This window comes from Pimephales promelas, chromosome 13 (assembly GCF_988280905.1).
Source record: "Pimephales promelas chromosome 13, fPimPro1.hap1.1, whole genome shotgun sequence".
Lineage (NCBI taxonomy): Eukaryota > Metazoa > Chordata > Actinopteri > Cypriniformes > Leuciscidae > Pimephales > Pimephales promelas.
Window position 1 is genome coordinate 29,014,009 of NC_142781.1, and position 20,116 is coordinate 29,034,124.

The 20,116-nt window shown below is 37.8% G+C and overlaps 1 pseudogene; it reads left to right on the forward strand.

The window, feature by feature from the left end:
* The first annotated feature begins 9,068 nt into the window (after window positions 1-9,068).
* On the forward strand, window positions 9,069-12,120 carry LOC148976865 (uncharacterized; annotated as a pseudogene).
* Window positions 12,121-20,116: the final 7,996 nt, after the last annotated feature.

The window sequence follows — 20,116 nt, forward strand, 5'->3', positions numbered from 1 at the left end:
CCATTCTGACAAAAAATCTCACAGAAGGCCTTATGATGAGTCATAAACAAATAATTTCTTCACAAAAAAAGCCTGTTTCATGATATTTATTTAAAGTTGCATTCTGGCTCTTCCTCATTCCAGTTGATTTAGACTTTATAGTGACACCTGCTGGTGTGGCTGCATGGAGTTGTTTGCTAGCTGCTGCTGTGGCTGCTATAGTGTGTTTGTACTCTGCGCTTGGCATACTGGCGCTTATACTCAGTGGCATGTGAGCTGCATGGCAACTTTTTCCAGCATAGGGAAACTGTTTGTTTGGACATTTTATTTTTCCACTGGACTGTCTGGTTGCACACATGCCAATACGTCAATCTAGAAAGAGCTGTTGACTCAGGCCCCGTTGTTATGTTGTGTCTGTGGTTTGTATATTGTATGTTATATTGTTTGGTTTGCTTGTTCTGTTTAGATGTACTTAGATGTTTATGCTTCGTAAATCGCCTTGAGTGCTGAAAGTGCTGTATAAAGCAAACATATTGTTGTTATTAAAACAAGCAGGTCATGTGATCTCAACATGGCGGCGCCCATGAGCTGGCGACCCGCTACATGAAGGCTAGGGTCTTCATCTCATGTAAGTATATATAATTTCAAGTATATGTATATATATGTATATATATATGATATATATATATATATACAGTATATATACACTCACCGGCCACTTTATTAGGTACCCCATGCTAGTAACGGGTTGGACCCCCTCTTGCCTTCAGAACTGCCTCAATTCTTCGTGGCATAGATTCAACAAGGTGCTGGAAGCATTCCTCAGGGAGTTTGGTCCATATTGACATGATGGCATCACACAGTTGCCGCAGATTTGTCGGCTGCACATCCATGATGCGAATCTCCCGTTCCACCACATCCCAAAGATGCTCTATTGGTTTGAGATCTGGTGACTGTGGAGGCCATTTGAGTACAGCGAACTCATTGTCATGTTCAAGAAACCAGTCTGAGATGATTCCAGCTTTATGACATGGCGCATTATCCTGCTGAAAGTAGCCATCAGAAGTTGGGTACATTGTGGTCATAAAGGGATGGACATGGTCAGCAACAATACTCAGGTAGGCTGTGGCGTTGCAACGATGCTCAATTGGTACCAAGGGGCCCAAAGAGTGCCAAGAAAATATTCCCCACACCATGACACCACCACCACCAGCCTGAACCGTTGATACAAGGCAGGATGGATCCATGCTTTCATGGTGTAGACGCCAAATTCTGACCCTACCATCCGAATGTAGCAGCAGAAATCGAGACTCATCAGACCAGGCAACGTTTTTCCAATCTTCTATTGTCCAATTTCGATAAGCTTGTGCAAATTGTAGCCTCAGTTTCCTGTTCTTAGCTGAAAGGAGTGGCACCCGGTGTGGTCTTCTGCTGCTGTAGCCCATCTGCCTCAAAGTTCGACGTACTGTGCGTTCAGAGATGCTCTTCTGCCCACCTTGGTTGTAACGGGTGGTTATTTGAGTCACTGTTGCCCTTCTATCAGCTCGAACCAGTCTGGCCATTCTCCTCTGACCTCTGGCATCAACAAGGCATTTCCGCCCACAGAACTGCCGCTCACTGGATGTTTTTTCTTTTTCGGACCATTCTCTGTAAACCCTAGAGATGGTTGTGCGTGAAAATCCCAGTAGATTAGCAGTTTCTGAAATACTCAGACCAGCCCTTCTGGCACCAACAATCATGCCACGTTCAAAGTCACTCAAATCACCTTTCTTCCCCATACTGATGCTCGGTTTGAACTGCAGGAGATTGTCTTGACCATGTCTACATGCCTAAATGCACTGAGTTGCCGCCATGTGATTGGCTGCTTAGAAATTAAGTGTTAACGAGCAGTTGGACAGGTGTACCTAATAAAGTGGCCGGTGAGTGTATATATATATATATATATACATATGAAGAGTTCAGATGCAAAAGCCTCTAAGTGCCATTTAAAATTTTCTTCTAGAATGATCATTTTTATCAAGCTTGTATATTTAAGTTCAGTGATTTCACTTAAATGGCAATGATAATTACCGATGAATTGTTATTTAAGTGAAATTACTGAACTTAAATATACAAGTTTGATAAAAATCATCATTAAAGAAGAAAATTTCAAATGGCATTTAGAGGCTTTTGCATCTGAACTCTTCATATATATACATACACATATACTTGAAATTATATATACTTCCATGAGATGAAGATATATATATAAAAAGTTCCAAAAATGAATGACCTTTATCTCATTCTCATTTTTTCAGAATCTCATTTTTTAAATAAAATCATACATTCCTAGATTTTTCTAGTTTATAAGTGCAGAAAGAGTGACATGCTTATTTATTCAAAGTTGTACATCACAAAGTACTTTGCAAGGACATTTAAAGAGCCTGATAAGTGATTTGAAAATACTGACTGTTCAGCTTTGGAAAGAAGACTCAAGGTCTCGCAGTGATTAACAGCTGTGTTTAGAAATCGAAGCAAACACTTCACTTCACGTGCCTCATAACTGAAGATGAATTCCCTTCAAACTATCTACAGCGTGGCAACGTTTTATAATTATTCATGTTTATCTTTGGGCAATATTCAACAATTTGTTTTTATACGGCTGTTTCGAATGCAAACAAGAACATTGATTTAATATGCTAAGCACTAACAGAACTTGCACCCAAAGCAAACACGCTTCTCTTATTCATTTCTTTTAAACAAACGCCCACTTTACCACCATGGTGGCCAAGAAATGCAGGAATTATAATGGAAGCCTTAAAGGGATATAGTTCACCTCGAAATGAAAATTGTGTGATTATTTACTCACCCTCATGTTGTTTAAAACCTGTATGACTTTCCTTCATTTGTGAATATTTTTGTGCATTATATTAAGTTAAGTGCATTCTATGGAGAAAAGATGGAATGTTTTCATCATAAAACCTTAATTTCTTTTCGACTGAAAAAAGAATGTCATGGACATCTTGGATGACGTGGGTGAGTAAATTATCAGCAAAAGTTTAAAAGTGAACTACTCCTTTAAAAGCTTTAACCCTTGTTAATTATTGCAGAGAGGAGAACATATATTCGAATGGTCTCATTGCGTCCATAAACAGGTTTGGGACGTCACGAGGGTGAGTAAATGATAATAGAATTTTCATTTTGGATGAACTTCTAAACCAAGAAAATCTTTCTTACAACATTTTAGAACCACCTTAGCCCTTAATGCTGGCACTCATAAAGTACATAAATGTGAGATCTCACTTGATCTTTACAGATGTCTTTGTGGATAGTGTGAGGTGTTGAGCCAGCTCACAGGTGTTTGGCCAAGATCTCTGTATTTAAAAACTCAAAAAATGGAACAGAAAGTCTAAAATATCAGGCACTGTTTTCATTTTGTAAACCTGTAAAAAGTAGGATAAAGACCTAAGCTCAGTTCAGTAATTCACCCTGAACAAACTGGGGTCAGCTCAGCATGATAACATGCCTTTCACTCTCCCAGAGTTCCTACACTGACTCCTGAGCAGTTGCCACGTGGCAGGAAAATCTGCCTTTAGGTTTAGGATAAAAGAAAGCAACGTAAACAACATCAATGTCAAGCACTGCACAAGTATAGTGGGGTCCAAAAGTCTGAGACCATGTTGTTTCTTATTTAATAAGACATGAAAAATAATAGAAATAAAAAATAATAATATTCTATGTGATTTTCAATGTGGTCTAATAATTGATAATCATATGACTATGGAAAAAATCGAACTATGTAATTTAGCTATACATAAAGGAAAATGGCTTAATTAAACGTATTGTATGGATTTCACATTTAATGAGTATACAATTGCGGTAATTTTCAATCAATCCACAGCTGCTTAAAATCTTCAAGTGTTCCCCTCTGTCCAATGGCGCCAGGCTCTTAAAGCCTGTGATTGAGCTAAAGCCTATGTTGACCCACATAGTGTACATGAATGTCATGTGAATGTAAATAAGGTCTAACTGCAGGCCCAGGGTCAGTATATTGTCTCACATTTCTCGAGTGCTAGATCATTACAGCCTCCTAAGCCAGATAGGCAATGCTTTAGGAAGGGTTTCGCTAGGGTTGGCCCCTGGTCACTCTCCAGCAACCTGACAGCCCTACTCCACTCTCTCTAATACGTGTTAATTGCATTCCCGCTTACTCACTAGATGGGAAAAATGCGCATGTTATTTCTGCACCAGGGACCATCAGCAGATTCCAGCTTTGAAAGTAAAAAAAAAAATGGCTACTCAGAATTTTTTTTTTTTTAATTCTGAATTTAATTGAGTGGAAAGACTTTCCCAATTTATTCTTGCAATACTGTATGTGTGTGTGTGTGTGTGTGTGTGTTATCTTAGGGAGTCAAAGAATGGCATATATTATTTTAATTATTCTGGCCATCATTCATAGTACAGGTAAAAGCAATTTAGTGACATAATCGTCTTTTTATGACATGAATATATAACTTAAAGTTCGAAGTTAGTCGTGGACGTGGAGCTCTCGGCGTCTCGAATTTTTGAACAAAACAACAACAGCATGAGCATATCGCTAGGCGCAACCCAGTTGTCCACGTCTGTCGCCATGGTTACTATGGCAGTATTAGTGGAAACCGAGGGTAACGCGGATATGACGTCATTGACTGGCGACTCCCTCTGCTCACACATCCCGGTTTCTTGGTTAAAATCGTAATTTTCTTACGATTTACACAAGTTGGAAACATTTGGGATATTGTAAGTAATCAACTAAACAAAATATATAACACCTGGCCTAGAGGTTTTGGGATATTTTACTGCAAAATTCTTTGTGCACCTTTAAAATCCACATCTTTAAAAAAAGATTTTGATATTTACTGGATGTTACCAGATCTGACATCTTGACCAGTCTCTTGTCTTTGCTTTCAACATTTCAGCATATTGTCAGATTTCAGCTTATGCATTGCTTCTTTTTTAAAGGAACTTTCTTGGATTTCTATGAAGTGCATAAGGACATCAGATTAAGTTTGTAGATCCAGGGCTATTGAGCTTCACAGCACAGGGATTTTCCAGTTATTTAACACATCTGGTTTACCTGACTCCTGTGCTTTTTTCAGTGGCTGGATTTACAGTAAAAGGTTTAAAGATCAAATTTAGATCAAGGGGTAATCATGCCGTTGTTGAAGGTAGGCTTATCTGGTAAAGGAAAGTGTAATCACAAGCTTTTGTGATGTTAAGGCTCATCAACATTACAATGTTATCATGGCTCAACAGAGAAATAACTGTTGACAAAGGGGAAACAATTATTTGTATAGGGTTTTACCATTAGACTGAATCCCATTGGAAAACACAGGATTTTACTATAGGATGTTCAGAAGGAGGTCAGTCAGTCATGTGGTCTTCACTAACTCAGGACGTTATTCAGAGATGTGGACTCAAAGCTCATGACTTTGATTGATTTAAGGCTTGTTATTTTGATGACTTAAGTCTTAGCAGATGCTAGAATGCTGGACACTGATATTGAGTCGACAACTTTTATTGTGTGGGGGGGGGTTGGGGGGGGGGAGTTACAGCTAATTTTGGCACTGTTAACAACTATTAAGTTCTCAGTTGTATTATTTACAGTTCTGTTGTTGGTTAGCAATACACATAGCTATATTTAATATTTTATTAATTTACACACCCACTCTCATAGATTTGGACTCCATAAATCAGTGTATTATTATGAACTGTTAATGTTTCCATTTAGTCAACAGCGAGACAGAAATTTTTTTTTTCCACTAATCTGTATTTTCCCAAAACCTTTTGGGATGTTGCTAAATTAAGTCTCTTATGCTCACCGAGGCTGCATTTATTTGATCAAAAATACAGCACAAAGTTAGATATTGTGAAATATTACAACAATTTAAATATTATAACAATTTTTCTTCTAAAATGTTATTTATTCATATGATGGCAAAGCTGAATTTTCAGCATCATTAGTATCAATTGTACTATCAAACACTATTATCAACAGTTGAGAAGCATAATATATTTTTGTGGAAACTGTTATATTTTGTTTTACATGATTCTTTGATAAACAGAACGTCCCACAGATTAGCATTTATTTGAAATATAATAATGTTTTAGTGACTGTGTAAAAGACAATGCAAATTTGCAATTGGTCAGACAAACAAATTGCAGGACAAATGTCCTGCCCCAATGATGATGTCACTCTTCACCTTTAATGCTTTCATTTTAGACATTGTAAAGCAAATTGTCATGAAATTGTTGGCCAAATAAAAAGTGAAGGGTCAGGGGAACCAGTGGAAGTCAACATTAACTCTTATTCCAGCCCGTACTCATCCCAAGGCGTCATATACTGACGCTTTTGCCAATGCGTACATCCAACACACATGGCACCCTTTAGCGTCAATATGAGACGCAGATATATATGGGGCAGAAGGCGCCTCCTAGTGGTCTAACCTTAACCCTACCCAAGACCTAAACCTACACATAACCAAAGCGTGTTATATTGACGCTAAAGGGTGCCATGTGCATTGGATGTATATGCACTGGCAAAAGCGTCAGTATATGACGCCTTGGGATGAGAATGGATTACTTATTCTGGAAGGTTAACATTATCACAGTGTTTTGGTTTCTTGATTAAGTTAATTATTTTTTATTTGGTCTACCATGGTTTGGCTCTCATCATCTGCTGATTTGTCATGTCAACAGGATGCGGCAGGGTTTGTCATGAAAAATAAAATAAAATAAAATTGGTTTGCTAACTATATGTCCAGATAAGGACATAGCGATGTAGTAAACGCAAGGAATAAAAGGATTTCTGGTAATAAATGTCAAATACAGACACTTGACTCCCACAGTAAAACAGCCTTGTGCCTTTGGTGAGCATGGTGCCATATTTTGTTTTTAGTGGTCCAACACACAAGCTTACCTCAATAGCAATTTGTCCAAACACAAGTTTCATATTTTATTTTAAGCGAGTCTAAATTACAGACTGGTCACTGGTGCAGAAACAAAAATGCTGCTCTTTGTGTGGTGGTAGCTGCTCTTTCCTCAAACCTCGGTTGAAATGCATTGCAGTTTGTCTAATCTGGGATCTCTTTGCACTTTCGCCAATCATCTAAGTGAGTGATTTGTACATATGCCAGTTAATTCAACTTCCCATGAAAATGTTTACCGAGCCATTGCTAATCTTCACAGTTAGGTGAGTGAGCTTTATTTAAAACTCTGAAAAAAACGGTCATGAAACTTGTGAAGGAACGTGTTTGCGGATATTTCGACCATGGATGATTTATATTTTGTAAAAACAGAACAACGATTTTCCCATTATCTAATGGGAAATTACGGCAATTTACGCACATTGTGATTACAATGATCGTTCAAGAATGTTTCTCAATTCAAAACAAATCCATTGTCTGAAGGCCTGCTCAAATGCTGAGTACATTGTTTTCATAGCATGGATTTGTAGGAATCACAGCGCTGAACCTCTTCTTAGGAGAGAGGATTAGAGGAAAAATGCGATGGCATTCCAGAGGTGTTGCCGTAGAAACCGAGGAGTTGGCCAATGTAACGGGTCAGTAGCTTCTGGACAGGTGATGTGCTCACCCAGCAGCGGGGCACATTGAGACTCCCAAAGCACACCTAGTTCTAACAATGGGCCTCAAAGTCACGCTTTTAACACAAGACACTTTAACGCCTCTTCGCTCCCAGGGGTGAAGGACTCGGGATCATAGTAATGTTTAATAATGCAACACAATGTTTGATTTGGCGGTTGTACCTCCTATTGTTTTCTGTAACCGGGTGAACTCTGTGAACTAGGGGTTCTTTTATGTCCCAGGGGTGGATATTTTATTAAAACTTTTTCATTTTGTTATATGATTGGCATCTTGGAAACATTTAACCATGCCTTCATCATTTATTTTTGTTATTTTTTAAATGTCTTTTTGATTTAATCTTTGTATTTAATATTATTTATTTAATTATTTCATTTTCATTTTTTTATGTTTTACTCTTGTCCAGATACAGACTTTCCATCTTAAATTTAGGTTGTTTTGGGTTCATTGCACACACACACACACACACACACACACACACACACACACATATATATATATATATATATATATATATATATGAAGAGTTCAGATGCAAAAGCCTCTAAATGCCATTTGAAATTTTCTTCTTTAATGATGATTTTTATCAAACTTGTATATTTAAGTTCAGTAATTTCACTTAAATGGCAATAAAAATTACCTATTAATTGATATTTAAGTGAAATCACTGAACTTAAATATACAAGATTGATAAAAATCATCATTAAAGAAGAAAATTTCAAATGGCATTTAGAGGCTTTTGCATCTGAACTCTTCATATATATATATATATATATATATATATATATATATATATATTGAATATTTTGTATATTTTCAAACTTTTGTGTTGACAGAGAAAAATGAAAAATCATCATAGAATTAGATTTTTATTTAAACTATGATAATCTAAACAAGGGGTAAATAATCATCATAAACCATACTCATTTTTATTTTTGTATTATAATTTCTATTATAAGTTTAGTTTTTTCCCCCAGTGAAAATGAGACATGATGTATAAAGAAAACAAAGAAAAAAGTTAAGTATAACTTGTGAACAGTATATTTTTATTGCGCATTATTTCCAGTCATTCAGAATATGATTCAGTAAGAAATAGTGTGAGAGCATTATTTGAATATGTGTATTTTAGATGCATAAAATGTGTATTTTAATGGCAAAAGAGTCTGCCATTTTATTATAAAAACTTTAAAAATGTCATTTCCGCCACATATCAAAGGTATAATTATTAGAGATGTGCTAGAAATTACATTTGCTAGTTTAAGAAAAATGACAGAATATTGTGTTTAAGTCGTTTTTTTGAAAGTCCACAGGGACAAAGGTGTCCGTAGTTGAAGAAACACCCAGACAATTTTCATTGAACAAGAGAAAATGTAAAATAGAATAATCTGGTATTATTGTAAAGATGAAGGGGGAAGCAGTTTGGAGTTTTGCTCAGTCTGTCCATTCTGGGAATTACTATGGATTGTGTGCATGGTGATTCGCAGTATTGTGCTCCCCTCCGGAGCAGGAAGATTAGAAGTGTCCTGCTCATTCAGCTACCACTCCAGAATCAAGAATAAACAGAGTAACACACAGCTGAGTCAAGAAAAAGGGGGGAAAAGAGTGATTGCACTTTTATGGGAACACAACTCTTCAACCTTTTGTTCTCACAATGAAACTTGCCTCCCAAGGTCTGTACCTGGGGGACCAAGAGAGACGGAGGGAGGTACCTGAAAAAAAAAACAGTATATCTTGGCTGGAAAAACAATAATGGGAAGTCCAATGAGGTTGTCCCTCTGTGGGGTCTCTCGGTTATTCTTTTTCACAGTGTTAAAGACGTGAAATAACAGAGGAAGAAAACAAACTTTCGCATCCTTCCTGGTGACAGGTCCATATTCACGCTAGATTGATTTGGATGCGAATACGATTCTTAACAGTGAGGGCAATTGAAACAATGCTCATTTACTGGAATTTGCAGATGGGCCAACAGCTCTCAGGAAGCCATTGAGGATGTTTCGACTGCCGCTTGAGAGTTAATCGACTGATTCACCATTCCCACGCGGTCAAAAGCTTAGAACATAGAAAGAATGTGTTCATAAGTACCTTGGCTTCTGTGATAATGGCCCTTGGCGTATTGCCAATGATTCATTTCGAGTTTCAAGGATAGCTAAATAGATATACTTGAAGATCAAAGGTGAAACGAAGACTGGACGCTGTGTTTTCGAAAATCCCTTTTGCCGAGTCACATGGCAAATGTGCCAGTGACGTCCGGATCGGAGCTCAGGGAGCACGGGTGTGGTTGGGCCTGCTTATGTTTAGCTTACTCCGGAGTTGTCTCGATTGTGTACTCATAAACATGTGCTGACAAATAGTCTTGGCTCTGGACACGTTTATGGGCGGTTTGTAGCATTTTATTATAAACAGATTGAAGATTTCTGTTAGATCAGGCTTAAAAACTTGCAAGACTTAAAAGAGATGCACATAAATAAGGTTTAACCTTGGCCTTGATTTATTATGCTGTGGCCCAAAATGTATTTCGACATTAAAGAGTTAGTTCACCCCAAAATGTCAATTCTGTCATTAATTACACACCCTCATGTTGTTCCAAACCCGTAAGACTTTCGTTCATCTTCAGAACTCAAATCATGATATTTTTGATGAAATCTGAGAACTTACTATCCCTGACAGCTAACTGACACTTTTCATAAAGAGTTCATAAAACGAATCCATATGAATTGAGAGGTTTAGTCCACTCAACTCACACATCTGTTGTGGCAAGAATGTACACTTAACGTGCAACAACCAATGAGGTTCATTCTCACGTGTCATACAGCACGTTTGAGGTTCCGCACGAACCAATGAGCTTCATTCTCGCGTGTCATACAGCACGTTTGAGGTTCTGTAAGAGCCAATGAGATTCATTCTTGTGTTTCACAGTACGTTTGAGCGTCTGCACGAACCAATGAGGTTCATTCTCGCGTGTCATATGGCACGTTTGAGGTTCCGTAAGAACCAATAAGGTTCATTCTTGTGTTTCACAGCACATTTGAGGTTTCGTAAGAACCAATGAGGTTCATTCTTGTGTTTCGCAGCACATTTGACTTTCCGTACGAACCAATGAGGTTCATTCTTGCGTGTCATATGGCACGTTTGAGTTTCCGCACGAACCAATGAGGTTCATTCTCGTGTGTCATACAGCACACTTGAGGTTCCGTATAAACCAATGAGGTTCATTCTTGTGTTTCGCAGCACGTTTGAGCTTCCACAAAAACCAATGAGGTTCATTCTCGGGTCATACAGCACATTTGAGGTTCCGTAAGAACCAATGAGGTTCATTCTTGTGTTTCACAGCACGTTTGAGCGTCCGCACGAACCAATGAGGTTCATTCTCGGGTCATACAGCACGTTTGAGGTTCCGTAAGAACCAATGAGGTTCATTCTTGTGTTTCACAGCACGTTTGAGCGTCCGCACGAACCAATGAGGTTCATTCTTGTGTTTCACAGCACGTTTGAGCGTCCGCACGAACCAATGAGGTTCATTCTTGTGTTTCACAGCACGTTTGAGCATCCGCACGAACCAATAAGGTTCATTCTCGCGTGTCATACAGCACGTTTGAGGTTCTGTAAGAACCAATGAGATTCATTCTTGTGTTTCACAGTACGTTTGAGCGTCTGCACGAACCAATGAGGTTCATTCTCGCGTGTCATATGGCACGTTTGAGGTTCCGTAAGAACCAATAAGGTTCATTCTTGTGTTTCACAGCACATTTGAGGTTTCGTAAGAACCAATGAGGTTCATTCTTGTGTTTCGCAGCACATTTGACTTTCCGTACGAACCAATGAGGTTCATTCTTGCGTGTCATATGGCACGTTTGAGTTTCCGCACGAACCAATGAGGTTCATTCTCGTGTGTCATACAGCACACTTGAGGTTCCGTATAAACCAATGAGGTTCATTCTTGTGTTTCGCAGCACGTTTGAGCTTCCACAAAAACCAATGAGGTTCATTCTCGGGTCATACAGCACATTTGAGGTTCCGTAAGAACCAATGAGGTTCATTCTTGTGTTTCACAGCACGTTTGAGCGTCCGCACGAACCAATGAGGTTCATTCTCGGGTCATACAGCACGTTTGAGGTTCCGTAAGAACCAATGAGGTTCATTCTTGTGTTTCACAGCACGTTTGAGCGTCCGCACGAACCAATGAGGTTCATTCTTGTGTTTCACAGCACGTTTGAGCGTCCGCACGAACCAATGAGGTTCATTCTTGTGTTTCACAGCACGTTTGAGCATCCGCACGAACCAATAAGGTTCATTCTCGCGTGTCATACAGCACATTTGAGGTTCCGTAAGAACCAATGAGGTTCATTCTTGTGTTTCGCAGCACATTTGACTTTCCGTACGAACCAATGAGGTTCATTCTCGCGTGTCATACAGCACGTTTGAGGTTCCGTAAGAACCAATGAGGTTCATTCTTGTGTTTCGCAGCACGTTTGAGCTTCCGCACGAACCAATGAGGTTCATTCTCGTGGTTCAAGCAAGTTGAGTTTGATCTGTTTGTTCAATTGAGTCTCTTCAGAAAATATGAACCGACACTCAATTCATCAAACTCAAGTTTTATGATCTCTTTGGGAACTTTTTGAGGTGTCAAAGTGGTAGTTGCGGAGACTTTCAATGGAGGGACAGAATTCATTAAAATATCTTAATTTGTGTTCCGAAGATGAACAAAAGTCTTACGGGTTTGGATCGACACGAGGGCGAGTAATTGATGAGAGAATTTTCAAGTTCATCTTGTGCTCTTTTTTTTCTGTGCCAGGGTTGACTGCAGTGGTTTTCAGAGTGGGCACAGCTTTTTTTTCTGAAGGGATTTAAAGGGAACTGCAGGTGTCATGGCCCTGTGGACTGTATGGAACTATTGTGAGAGGAACAATGGCGCAGAAAGCTTGGGAACCGCTGCTTTGCTTTGTTCTCGGCTATTGTCTGTTCCCAGGATGTCCTTCAGGAAAATGACAAAAAAAGGTCAAGCAACTGTCAAACTGCATTACCTTCACAAGACGATGAAATGATTGGCAGGGGAAGACAAAGGAAAGGCTTGATTCTTTAATCTTTCATAATCAAGATTTATGAATGTTGGTTTTAAGATACAGTGATTCTTAGATGTAAAAAATGGAGAGAAATGTATACTGAAAAAAATGTGAATGGTGTTTGCCTCCAAGATTCTAGGGGTTTGTGAATGGATTTGTCTAAACAACTCAAGAAAAATCACAGTCAGATTAAACTAATACAAGTGTGGCTAAACACAAGTCTTCACTGAGGTGGAAGATATTGAACCAGCCAATCATTACTTAAGCTACATTAGGTGTTGAGATGTTATCTCTGTGCTTTTCAGGGGCAGTCAGACTCAGACCAAAGCTGTACAGCAACATTGGCACAAGATCAGTCAGTCGATGTTATGTAATTCCTTGCACATGCATGCATGGCGGAATCTATTATAAATGGAAGATATAACTTGTTTATAACCGTTCAAAGATTTGTGGTCTGTACGATTTTTTCTTTCTTTTTCTTTTGAAAAAAAAATAATTGTATTCATCATGAACATTTTAAATTGATCTAAAGTGACCATTGATGTGGGTTTTTTTGGACACAAATGCAGTGTCCCTTAGTGTGACACTGAGTGTGACACCAATACGCTGAGAGCTCACAAATCAGCTTATTGAAATAACATGTTGTCCCGGTTTACATGCAAACCAATAATCCGGCAATTCAAGTAAACCGCGTTTACAAGACTTTATTAATAAATCAGTTTATTTCCCATTTGTGAAGTCAAAACATAACCGACGCTAATTATTCCATTTGTTATGTCTGTTGTGATGTTAAATAAAGTATTAAAAACCGAAGAGTGCCATACACATGTCAATATTATCCTCTCATGCAGTTACAGATGCAGCATTTTGACTGTGGCACTTCTGGACGAAATGAGAGCACATTTCTTGGGTCAAAAAAGAGTCAGAGTTTGTGATATTTCCTCCTCCCCTACAGCCCTTAAATCCACAGTAAGGGCGCTTTCCTGTGACATATCACGCATACACACTCCAATAAGCCGAGAGAACGTGGCTTAATGTGTTTACATGCCGGGAGAAATCATAGCTGTGTCGATTGGTTATTGCTTTTATGACTTTACGCAGATAAATGATAACGTGTTAACCCGTTTTCATGACCACATGCACTGTAAGAGTAAGAACGTGAATGTAAATGCGCTCATTGAGAAACCCTTCTGGGTGTCCCTGCTTTTGTAGTACTAAGCATTGTTAGAAGACATCTATATCTACGAGTACTAGTCCTCCATTTCTTTCCAAAGGAAATGATGCTTTCACTCGTCAAAGCTATTTATAGTCTGCTGCATGTTGGTAAGGCAATTACTACAGGATGTGACCCGTTTCAGCGTTTACAGTTTTCAAAGCAGGGCGGACAGAAGGACAAATTAATCAAAACATTCCTCCCCAGTTACAAATTTGTAACACAGCATTTTTAGTCTTCAAAGTGCCTGATAGCAAAGCTCCATGCTGTAACTCCACAGAGAAAGGGATTGGGGTCAGAGGTCAGATGTTATACTAAACAACTTTAAGAAGCTCATTATGGAAGAAAATGATGAGATATGAACTTCTTAGAACAGCTGACAGCACACATGTCTCAGCATTTTAGCACAGAATGTGTTTTAAGTTGTTTATTGGTTGATTTAATCAGTTTATTACAGAACAAAATATCTATATATTTTGTCTTATACATTCTAAAAAAGAAACACAAGAAAGGCTTGTTGTGAGACAATACATACAGCCCGTTCTCATGACTGATAACTACTCACCGATAACTGATTTTGACCATGCGTCAACAACATCCTATGCACGTGACACCCTTTAGCGTCAAAATGAGACGCGCCTCCTAGTGGTCTAACCATAAGCCTACCCCAGACCTAAACCCACCCGTGCATCTAACTGACACTAAAGGTTGCCATGTGCGTCGGATTTAGACGGATGGTCAAAAGTGTCAGTTAGATGACGCCCTATGAATATATATGTATACACACACACACACACACACACACACATATATATATATATATATATGTGTGTGTGTGTGTGTGTGTGTGTGTGTATACATATATATATATACACTCACCGGCCACTTTATTAGGTACCCCATGCTAGGACGGGTTGGACCCCCTTTTGCCTTCAGAACTGCCTCAATTCTTCGTGGCATAGATTCAACAAGGTGCTGGAAGCATTCCTCAGGGAGTTTGGTCCATATTGACATGATGGCGTCACACAGTTGCCGCAGATTTGTCGGCTGCACATCCATGATGCAAATCTCCCGTTCCACCACATCCCAAAGATGCTCTATTGGGTTGAGATCTGGTGACTGTGGAGGCCATTTGAGTACAGCGAACTCATTATCATGTTCAAGAAACCAGTCTGAGATGATTCCAGCTTTATGACATGGCGCATTATCCTGCTGAAAGTAGCCATCAGAAGTTGGGTACATTGTGGTCATAAAGGGATGGACATGGTCAGCAACAATACTCAGGTAGGCTGTGGCGTTGCAACGATGCTCAATTGGTACCAAGGGGCCCAAAGAGTGCCAAGAAAATATTCCCCACACCATGACACCACCACCACCAGCCTGAACCGTTGATACAAGGCAGGATGGATCCATGCTTTCATGTTGTAGACGCCAAATTCTGACCCTACCATCCGAATGTCGCAGCAGAAATCGAGACTCATCAGACCAGGCAACGTTTTTCCAAACTTCTATTGTCCAATTTCGATGAGCTTGTGCAAATTGTAGCCTCAGTTTCCTGTTCTTAGCTGAAAGGAGTGGCACCCTTCTGCTGCTGTAGCCCATCTGCCTCAAAGTTCGACGTACTGTGCGTTCAGAGATGCTCTTCTGCCCACCTTGGTTGTAACGGGTGGTTATTTGAGTCACTGTTGCCCTTCTATCAGCTCGAACCAGTCTGGCCATTCTCCTCTGACCTCTGGCATCAACAAGGCATTTCCGCCCACAGAACTGCCGCTCACTGGATGTTTTTTCTTTTTCGGACCATTCTCTGTAAACCCTAGAGATGGTTGTGCGTGAAAATCCCAGTAGATTAGCAGTTTCTGAAATACTCAGACCAGCCCTTCTGGCACCAACAATCATGCCACGTTCAAAGTCACTCAAATCACCTTTCTTCCCCATACTGATGCTCGGTTTGAACTGCAGGAGATTGTCTTGACCATGTCTACATGCCTAAATGCACTGCGTTCCCACCATGTGATTGGCTGCTTAGAAATTAAGTGTTAACGAGCAGTTGGACAGGTGTACCTAATAAAGTGGCCGGTGAGTGTATATATATATATATATTTATATTTATATATATTATTATTATTATTATTACCTCACTAACAATTTGTTTATTGTCTTAATTTTAAATCTCAGTAATTTTTTTAATAAAAAATATATTCATATATGATTAAACTGAAAAATGTGCCCATGGGTAAGAGAAAATGAAGCATAATTCCCAAGCGAAAATGTCGGCACCAAAGCGGTGATGGGAATTCTGGGATATGCACCTTAGTCTAAGCTCATGTTTGTGTCTGGCTATCATCAGTATCATTACAGTGCTAATCTGGGTGTGGTTGGCAGGAAGAGACTCGGCCCAGTGTACCCATAACAAAGACTGGAGTGTCTTTAACCCAGAGCTTCAACTTCCACGAAGCACAAATCTGGAGGGCTGATGAGTTTAATGTGAGTTTTCCCAATCATTTTCTTCTGAAATGATTATTCAGTGCGAATAATGATGCTTACCAGAGCATGGATGCTAAGACAGTTCCACAGTTGGCCATGTTATAAGATAAAATTATGGTAAACCAGTATAAATGCTGAAAATAGAAGGGGAGAACAGTCTATTGCAGATGTGAGATAAATGTTCTTCGTCTGAACGGAACCCATGCGATTAAAAGAGAGACATTTCTGGTTAGATGGCAGAGCCAAACCCTCAGAGACAAACAGCGCACCAAAGGGAATCTGCAGCCTGTTGCGCTGATTCTCAGTCTTTGCAGTGAGAGGATGAAGTGAAGTTATGAACTGAATTTATGCAACTGGATAGAGGTAGCTGATTTGATTAGTTCTGCATACAGTATGTTTTACTTTCCAACCTCGTAGTATCAAACATTTAATCGTTTACATTATTTATCTTTTGAACCTATATATATATATGTATATGTATATGTATATGTATATAATAAATTATATATAATATATTTGTATTTTATGGTGAGGTCGTTTATAAAATATGTTTATTTGTTAAAGCTTAAGTGTGATATTTCTGCATTGGACATGTCTTCTTGTCATCCTGTTTTTTTTTTCACCCCCCCAGTGTTTTTTAATTTTTTTTTATTGATGTATGGAGGCCTGAAAATGAGGTAATTATGACTTTATTATTACTGTACACTGTAAAAAAATATTATCAAGATTTGTTATCACAACATTTTTTCTTTTGTCAAATCAACTTAAATAATTTATTTAGTTGAGATAACTTATTATTTTGAGTTTCTTATGATTAAATTAATCTACTTCATTGTATTAACTCACTTTTTCCAGTTAAATCAACTTAAAATTTTAAGGCAACCAGGTTACTTACTTTTTTAAGTTGAACCAACAATATTTTTTTTTTACAGTGTATGTGATTCATATTACAGAATATTGTGAGTTTCTGGTGATTAAATCAATCTCCTTCATTGTATTAACTCATTTTTTTCCATTTCAATGAACCTTACAGTAAATTTTAAGGCAACCAGGTTACTTAATTTTTTAAGATAAACCAACAATATTTTTTTACTGTGTATAAAATTATATGATTAATAAGTTATAACAAATGTTTTTACATTGCTTTAACTCATCAACATAAGTTAAGCAATATTCATCTTTTTTATAAGTTATACTAGATTTATCTAATTTTTTAAGTCAGTTTAGTATAATTTAAGTTGAAATGACATACACATCCGAGTTGATTGTAATAAAAAAAATTAAGGCAGCGACTTGTAATTGCAACGTTATATCTTTATTTCTCATTCATCTCACAAAGGAAACTTCATATTTCACTATAGTGGCTGTATACTGTTTAAAAAATGGGGTTAGTAATATTTTTTTTAAGAAATACTTTTATTATAAAAAATCACATTAAATTGATTAAAAGTACATTTACATAAACAATAAAAAAAATGCTGTTTTAATAAATGCTGTTTGAACTTTGTTCATCAAAGAATCCTAAAAGAAATACTGTTGCTTCAAACATATTAAGCAGCCCAACTGTTTTGAACATTAATAATAAGAAATGTTTCTTGAGCACCGAATCAGCATATCAGAATTATTTCTGAAGGATCATGTGACACTTAAGACTGGAGTAATGGTTCTGAAAATTCAGCTTTGACAAGAATAAAATATATTCAAATATAGAACAGTTAATTTAAATTGTAATAATAGTTCACAATATTAATGTTTTACTGTATATTTGATCAACTATATTCAGCCTTGGTGAGTGTAAAAGTTTCAAAAGGATTTAAAAAAAATCTCTCAATTGCAACATTATTTGTGACTTTACATCTTCAATTTTTATCTTTCTCACAATTTGTTCTTACATTTTTATGTTTTTATCTGAGGCACAAAGGACCCCATACATAAATAAAGATCTGCCTGTCTTAAAAATGTTTGTTTCTGATATCACAGAATAACGGGGTCTGTAAGAATGTTCTCTCCTTGTAAGCTTGTGTCATTATGATCAGACTCTTCCTTTTCCTCGGTTCTCACACAAACAACTCACCTCTCAACTTGAGATCAGGAAGTTCATATCCTGACAACGTGATGATATGCGGGCAGTGAGCACCTCTTTCCTTACCTCTTTGTGATTGTTTTCAGTATGATACTACTAGAGGATAAAATATGTTTCCCTCTGCTTTCATTGTAATAACAATGATAAATCTGTATCAACATGATAACATTGACATATTGGATGTTGTGTCACCCGAGGGAGGCATGAATCAGACATGGTAACGTCCAGCTTCGTGAGTCGTCTGGCTTGGAAACCCGCCCTGATGTTTCGCGCATCATCGCTCACGGCGCTCGCTTATTTGTCTTCATTAAAATAGTTTAGACTTGGTATTGCCTAATGGTTATGAGGGCTGTTGAATCATTTAAATGATTTAGCGCCACACTGGGAGAAAATACCCTTAAACAACAATTTCAGTTTGTCCCGATCCACTAAATGACTTTTGGCAAACAGGGGTGTGTTGCTTTGCTGTGAGTTCACTGGTGGGGTCCGGCCGTGATCTGAACCTCTTATCGTCATAATTACATTAGGTCTTAATGGGACGAATTTTGCCAATTACAAACGACAAAATAAACAATGCAGGGTTCTTGTTTATTATATTACCGCACTAGAGATGTCATGTTATTGTGCTATAAACAAATTGAAAAATAATTGAATTTAGATTTTATCAGGGTGGAAGAACTTGTTCTCACCCCACTATCTCATTTCTAGCATTGTTCTGACTTTCCATTGTGATTTACACGTGGCCAGGGGGGATTAAAATGAATAATTCTTGAGCAAACGTTCTGTTTATTTTATTCGAGTGTATTCAGAATGTGAAATATGAATGGGACCGAGGCTATTTTGTCATGGAATTTTAGCTCATCTCATAACACTAGTGTGACCTTTTCTTTTTGGTTCCTGTAAGGAGTGCAGTCACCAAGTTGGGTTCACCTCTTATTGAATCAATACAATTTTGGTTGGCAGGAGTGGACAAGCTAAATGTGATCATATGATTGAAAATTCAATCGTGCATAATTACTTGACTCTAATTTATATAACCATTCATACAATGGTTAGGAATGTTCCTTCCTGTACAAACACTACACAATGGTCATTTAAAATGAATGTAAGTGAAATTTAAACTTAATCTATCTATCTATCTGTCTGTCTGTCTGTCTGTCTATCTATCACTCAGTTGGGCTATCTATCTATCTGGGCTATCTATCTATCTATCTATCTATCTATCTATCTATCTATCTATCTATCTATCTATCTATCTATCTATCTATCTATCTATCTATCTATCTATCTATCTATCTATCTATCTATCTATCTATCTACAGTATCTGTCTGTCTGTCTATCTATCTGTCTGTCTGTCTATCTGTCTGTCTGTCTATCTATCATTCAGTTGTGCTATCTATCTGTCTGTCTGTCTGTCATTTTATCATTCTATCACACAGTCTATCTATCTATCTATCTATCTATCTATCTATCTATCTATCTATCTATCTATCTATCTATCTATCTATCTATCTATCTGTCTATCTTTTCTGTCTGTCTGTCTGTTTTGATTTCATGGAACAAATAAGAAAACCACTCTGAATGTTAAAGAGAACTGTTATCAAACTCACTTAATAACATCATACATTATAAACATTATTTTGGTGATTTTTTCACACATAAACACTAATTTAATTT